Here is a 6,868-nt window from a genome sequence, read left to right as displayed (position 1 = left end):
TTATTGTGTTGGCAACTAAATGATTATAGATTTTGTCATTAGGTGGCATTGACAATCACTTAGTTGCCAACCCAATATAAAACCGCAAAAATGCAAAAGATGTAAACAATATGAAATGGTATATTAAATATCTAATATACGTATAGTATTCACTATGGTATTTAGTGGATACAGAAAATCTCTGCTTATTCACAGTCCAATTATTCGGATTCCATAATTTTTTCAAATTCACCTATAACTGATAAGGTAAAATCTATGAAAACCTAGGAATTTTTATTTTCACAGTTAATTTGGAAAATACTATTCATAAGATATTTTATTGTCAATCAATGTATAATTTAACGACTACCAGCGTATGTAAAACTCACACTGTCAGCTTTCGTTAATTTCTACACATATCTGTCCATATGATAGAATCATTACTATATCAGTTATGAGTTAAAAATGTTATATTATTTAAGCAAAATGTTTGAGGAAGACAGGAGGCAAGTTTCGTAGCTAAAAAAAGCTACGGTTCTGAGATATGGATTCTTAATGTTGTAGACCTGTCGAAAATTCTTCAGTTTGTGGGCATGTTAGGCCAGGTACACGGGAACTCTCTGGAGAGATCCGGCCGGACGTACCTACATGATCCTACACTTTGTGCGACCTCTTGTCACGTCCCTAAGGATTCGTATTCCTAGTCACGCGTTTAATCTCTCGAAACATGCAACCGTCTTGCAATGGTTTGATGCTTTGGGACCAAAGTTTACTAGGAATATTTGTACATTTTGTAAGAGTAAAAATGGGCAGAGGAAAAAGAATTAACGGTACAGATGTTGGTCATGGTAAATTCAAGTTACATAGTTTTCGTATGAACTCCATGAGGATGCATGTTTGTACGAGGATGTTGGAAAAATGTGAGATATATACAAAGCATCAAATTAAAAGTATAAAAAAATACAGGTAAAATTAGAAACATTAAAGATGACTGAAGATAAATAACACGACTTGAACATGAAATTAAAATTTCATATTGCATTTTAATATTTTTTTACAGCGTGGTATCGTTCGATTATAACCTTATTTAGTCGTAACTGATAGTTTAATTTTTTCATTAATTTTAACACCACTAAATTGCTGTATTTTGTTATTTGTTACTGTACTTTGTGAAAGCAGAAAAAGGCAACAATTTCAGGTAAACAATAACTAATAGTAACAACAAGAAAAAAGAAAACGCGTTGCTAAAGTGAAAAAGGAAGATCTCCTCGTTCGGTCACGCAGCGATGTTCTTCACAGAGTGGAGATCTCCCTGTTCGGTTGGCTGAGTGTTAAAAGTACGACACGAAAAAAGAATAAGCGAATAACACGGTGCTGATAGTATTACAATGTTTGAAAATTAATTTTAGTCCTCAAATTGGAAATATCGATAAATTGATATGTATGAGACTTACTAAACAGCTAATTTAATGGGACGAGTAACGTAAAAGAAGAATATTTTACTAAAATCATGCTTTAACTTTATACACATATATTTCTGTTCTATTATACTTGAAATTTTATATAAGTTGGAATTGTTCATCTGACTCTTTCCTTAAAATTAGTCTCGATAAATATAATGTAACTGAAACTTCAGCAAACGCCATGAAACTTTCGTATTTGGAATGAAATAAACTTATAATGACTTTCTTCTAAATACTTCAAAGTCTAACACCATCACACATGCTCTCACCTAATCAACCAGTAGACAAATCCATGTAAAACTGTCCAAACCAGAAACGTGTTTCTGCATTGATGCCTTCAACCATTCTCGCCAGATCGATACCTTCGGTAGAATTCTAGAGAATTTAATGCATCGCACAGAAGCCAAGAAAAGCCTCGGCAGCATTCTCAGAAATCTTTATCCTATTCTCGTATACCGTACCAAGGTCCTATAGTTGTTGCTCTCGTTTTCTAACCTCGAAGACAAAGTGAGCACCGAAGATGGTGCCAGGAAGTCCTCGACTGAAGGTATCGGTGTCGTGGCGGTTCTATGGAATACTTTGTGGCGGTGAACACGTCGTCGAGCGGAGGTGAACAGGTTGTCAATGGGAATTTCTGAACGTTGGACGTCTGTAGGCCTCGGGACCAGGGGTGTATCCTTGGGGACAGATACGTCACCGCGAACAACGCGAGCGGATGCCCGTGTCGCCGTCGCGTCTGCCGCCGTCGCTGTCTCCTCCTCTTTCATTTTCTTTTTCTCGCCCTCTCTCTGTTCCTTCCAAGTACTTTCGTCTCGTTTCCTTTGCCCAATTAGTATCTATCCGTTTCCTCGCGTATCTACGTATCGCGGTTCCGAGACCCGTCGCTTCGCTCCTTCTTCTTCTCGTCGAGAAATCGTCACGCTCTTTCTCCTCTTATTATTTTTATGCATCACTAGCTCACGATAGCCAGTCCCGATGCTCGTGTCGTTCGTTGGAAACTATAAACGATCGTTGATACGCTGGACCTACTCGTTGGCCATTGACGTTCTTTCAGTAATTTGTTTGAGAAAAGTGATCTGCTATGCTTGTCCCCTCAGGTGTTTTTCTAGTAACGTAATGATATTTCCGAGAAGACTAATGATCCGTAAAACGTTCATTCATGATAATGTACAGTTCGTTTATCTGGAGTCTATTTATATCTAAGGAATTTTAATTAGTATTCGATTAAATGGATTTCTACGGACTGAATCTGCTTATGTGAACGTGCCTAGCATGTAAAGCAACTAAGTGATTGCGTATTTTAAATAAGAAGGAAAATTCAACATTTTTGCTTAAAAATATAACTTTATTCAATTAGGTATTGTCAAACAGCAAACAACTGAATTAGATGTGATATCACATCATCAGCGTTACGAAAAATTTTACCATTTAAGGAGTTCTGCGTCGAGCGAGATAAATGGTAATCTGAAGGCGCAAGGTCACGGCTATATGGTGGATGTGACAACACATACCAACCTACTTCCAATAATTTTTGACGAGTGACCAAAGATGTGTGGGATTTTGCATTATCATGCTGAAAAATAACACCCTTACGATTTGCCAATTCCGGCCGCTTTTCTTGAACTGCCTCGCTCAGTTTGGCGAGTTGTTGAACGTACACGTTTGAATTAATCGTTTGGTTTCTTGGTAAAAGTTCAAAGTACAGAATTCCCTTATAATCCTACCAAACTGACAGTCACCAAACAGATAATCTTTTTTTTGTGAATCTTAGCTTTTGGTGTCGTCTGGGCTGGTTCATTCTGCATCACCCACGATCTTTTCTAATTAACGTTGTTATAAACAATCCACTTTTGGTGGGAAAAATCACCAGAACGAAATTTGGCAAACCATATTTCACACTGCCTTTCCTTCAACGCTTCAGTCCCATGCAAGGCACGTAACTTGTTATGTGCTTACGATGCATTCTTGCTTTTTCGGAAATAATACAATAAAATATGTCTGAAATGCGTGTCTTGTTCTTGCATTTTTATATTCGGATAAAAACGAAACTAAACAATTAATCGATACAATTTTTTTACTAATTAAAGGTGCAAGTCCAAAGAACAAGAAAACAATATAGGTTAGATGCTTTGAACACGTTAACAAAACAAAAGACTGTGCTAAGACCATCTATTGACAAAATCCACAATCACGTAGTTACCAACGAAGGTATACTGTCATATTTTACATGTGATCTCCAGGTAAACAAATATACTGTTTCGATCAGTCAAGATAAATGGAATTCTACTGTTATTACAATGTAACCGGTCGTTGGAATGAAGAAAATCACTTAGCGGTAATGTATTTTCTATAATATTTGTTTATTTATATTTCTCCTAACCTATTCATACATTTCAATTCGTTTCGCGCACATATATATAAAGTTCAATAATTGGATAATTCAGGGATCGATTCTGAAGTCTGAAAATCGAGTTTTTTTTATTATGAAGTAATAATTAAAAATACAAAAATAAAGAACAATCAATATGCGTCTATAACAATAAATAACGATAATTATCTAAACGGGAAATAACAAGTCTTTGATACAATGTTTACCTGAAGATCGAGAATCGATTTTCAACGTCCTGAGCTACCGATCTTTCTTCTTCAGTCTTTAAATCTTAAATCTTCAGTCTTCAAAGTCTTAAATAACTATTCTGTAACCTTGTCTGTCTCTAATGTAACTCTCTGTCCGTCCGTTTGGGAAAACGTGCTTCTTCAAATGGTCGTCCGTAAAACAAAGGAAGATCGCTCTGTCCGTGAAACACAGCCTGTCGTGCTACCCGTAAAACAAAAAGAATCCCTATCCTACATGAACTCTAGGCAGTTTACATATATATATTCTCGATGTGTTTCGCAGGAAAATTTGTGTATAAAATGTGAGCGTAACAAGCGTTGTACAATTTGTGAAACGAGATCAACGTCTGTCACACAGGATATTGGCGGTTCTCTTACTCGAACTACGACTTTCACCAAAAATGTAACTGAAGAGACACAGTGTAACGCAAAGGATTTCATGAAAATAGTATCTCAACGAATGTTTTTCGTTAGCTGACCCAGATATTGATCATCAGCAGGATTGCCGTTCGTACGAAACGCAATAACATTTGCAGCTCGTCTTCCTGTTTGTCAGTGCATTTCCTCTCATCGTGAAACGTCGGCGTATCGCTAGACTCGCATATTTCGTTGCGGCGGAGTGCGGGATAGGAGGAAGAGCCGTGGCCGATCCATCAAAACTGTGTGTCAGTAGCCATTAGCACGCTCCCAACGGCACAGCATCGAGTGCTACCGCCTCTACATCCCCGGGTCCGCTGAATGCTGCCGAGCTTACTGTACTTTGCACCTACTTGCTCGCGGAAAAATTTGTTTCTCAGCGGGAGACCCTCGGGCCAATTTCTCTCCTCTTCAGCTCCATCGTACTGTCATCTTTCTTCTAACTTCTCCGGGATTAAGTTACCAAGCTGATGGTGTACCAAAGCCATCCTCCATAATGGAGAAATTGTGGAGGAAACCGGGGTGGTTTCCAAGCTATAAGATCACTTCTCAGAGGCTGGAGATTTTCTTGTGTAGCGTCTGTTGCAATAGAAATATTACCTTCGTTTCAATTGTTTTCTCTGGAATTTCAACTATTTTCCACCAGGTGTCTCATGGATCAGCGACTGCAGATGTTGTTTAACCCTTTGCACTCCTTTGTCGAGTCCCAGTCGACGTTCTCTCAGTCTCATCTCTTTTTGTGAAACCAGAATTGCATCCTGGGAATTGTTTCAAGATATGTCATACACTTAAAAATTAGAAAATATAACAATAGTGTGAATGAAACTGGTATTTAAGTGAATTTCTGTTTTCCTTTATTTATTTCAATTGTCTTACCTTTTAACTAAAGTAAATTTCAATTGTAACACTTAAAAGCCTTGGCAGCTGGTGCTAACGAAATTGAAATAAAATTCCCAGTGGAAAATTTCGTTTTCGTATAGACGGTTCTCTATGGACAAAGTTTCTTAAGCAATCGTTTAAACCACGTTTATTTCTTCATAAAACTGGAAAGAACGTCCGAGTATGGAATTTAGTTTCGGTTATTTATTGAATAAATTTTCCAAAGATAACTAAGAATAATTTGTCAAAAGTTATGTCATGTATTTTAATACTCACACCAATATTTACTGCTTTTAATAATAATAAAAGCAAGAATAATAAGATAATCAGTAACAATGTTCAAATTATAGGTTAGATCTAGTTGACCTATTTAGCGTAGCGAAAAATAAGGATGAAATAGCGCGGCATTGGCGACCGAAGAGTTCCGTGGCCATGTGTTTCGTACTTGCAGCAACAGAAGCAATAGCAGCAACAGCCATTCCGACGGCGGCCGCGTCAGCAGCAGCAACGGCAGCTTTAGCGGACGGTCGACGATCATCCATCACGAAGGTGTCAGCCTCCCCCCTCGGTCAGAAACAACTAGCTATGACATTCTTCGCGCTGCCACTGCTTCCTTTTGCCTTTACCACTCTGTACGTCTATCCGTTCGTTCCCTCTTTTCCTTTCTTTTTCTTTTTTTTTCTGCTTTCCTCCGATATTCTACCATGAAGCTTTTCCTTCTTCTGGAAAGCGAGACGGAGAAAGGAGAATGTTGAAATTCTTGTTCGGAGTGGAAGATCAAAAGATTTAATTGAAATTTTGTAAGAAGACAGCCAGAGAACAATGTTTGTAGGAAATTACACACAAAGTTAATTCTTAATTTTTGTTTAAAAATTTGTATTTTATATTTATTAAGAAAATTCTCAATTTTTATTTAAAAATTTGTATTTTATTTTTATTAAGAAAATTCTTCATTTTTATTTCTATTTTATTTTGAATTAATAAACGAAACCAGATTCCATACTTTGACGTTCCTGCTACTTTTATAAAGAAATAAATATAGTTTAAACGATTTCTTAAAAAACTTTCTCTGTAACAAATTTTTTATCGCATAAATTTCGTACGATTTCCATAGAATGGAAACTATCTTATCAAAATGAATCATAACACGTACTGTCGGAGTAATCGAATTGTCCAACTAACCGAATGACTTTGATGCTATATGAGAGAAGATCGTTTACTTTGATACGTTCTATAAATATCAGACGACGCTAAACAGGAACAAAGACTTTGGCATAAAAATGAAAAAATGATTTTCTCTTGCTATTCCTATTTTTCAGTCTCTCAAAGTCAAGAGACTCAATTTCCTCGTCAATTGACGAGGTTTCGATAACCTAGTTTCTGCTGTAATTAATGTTTGAAATTCGCAAATTCGCTATCCTATAAACGTTTAAATATTGAAATTTTCTTCGTAGCATGCTGTTTCTATCAAACGTTTATTCTACAACACCGTTTTATTTAGATTCTTATCTGCT

General features: G+C 36.7%; 1 long non-coding RNA gene across 1 annotated transcript; it reads right to left on the bottom strand.

Annotated features, from left to right (window-relative positions):
• Nucleotides 1-4,229: 4,229 nt before the first annotated feature.
• LOC125386910 lies at nucleotides 4,230-5,488 on the bottom strand. Its single transcript, XR_007227489.1, has 3 exons — nucleotides 5,352-5,488; nucleotides 5,076-5,233; nucleotides 4,230-5,009 (listed from the first exon to the last, which is right to left on the bottom strand). It is a non-coding gene; the product is annotated as an uncharacterized LOC125386910 (long non-coding RNA).
• Nucleotides 5,489-6,868: the final 1,380 nt, after the last annotated feature.

The sequence above is a fragment of the Bombus terrestris genome, chromosome 18 (genome assembly GCF_910591885.1).
Source record: "Bombus terrestris chromosome 18, iyBomTerr1.2, whole genome shotgun sequence".
Lineage (NCBI taxonomy): Eukaryota > Metazoa > Arthropoda > Insecta > Hymenoptera > Apidae > Bombus > Bombus terrestris.
Note: the sequence above shows the minus strand (reverse complement) of the source record. Positions and strands in the feature narration are given on the sequence as shown.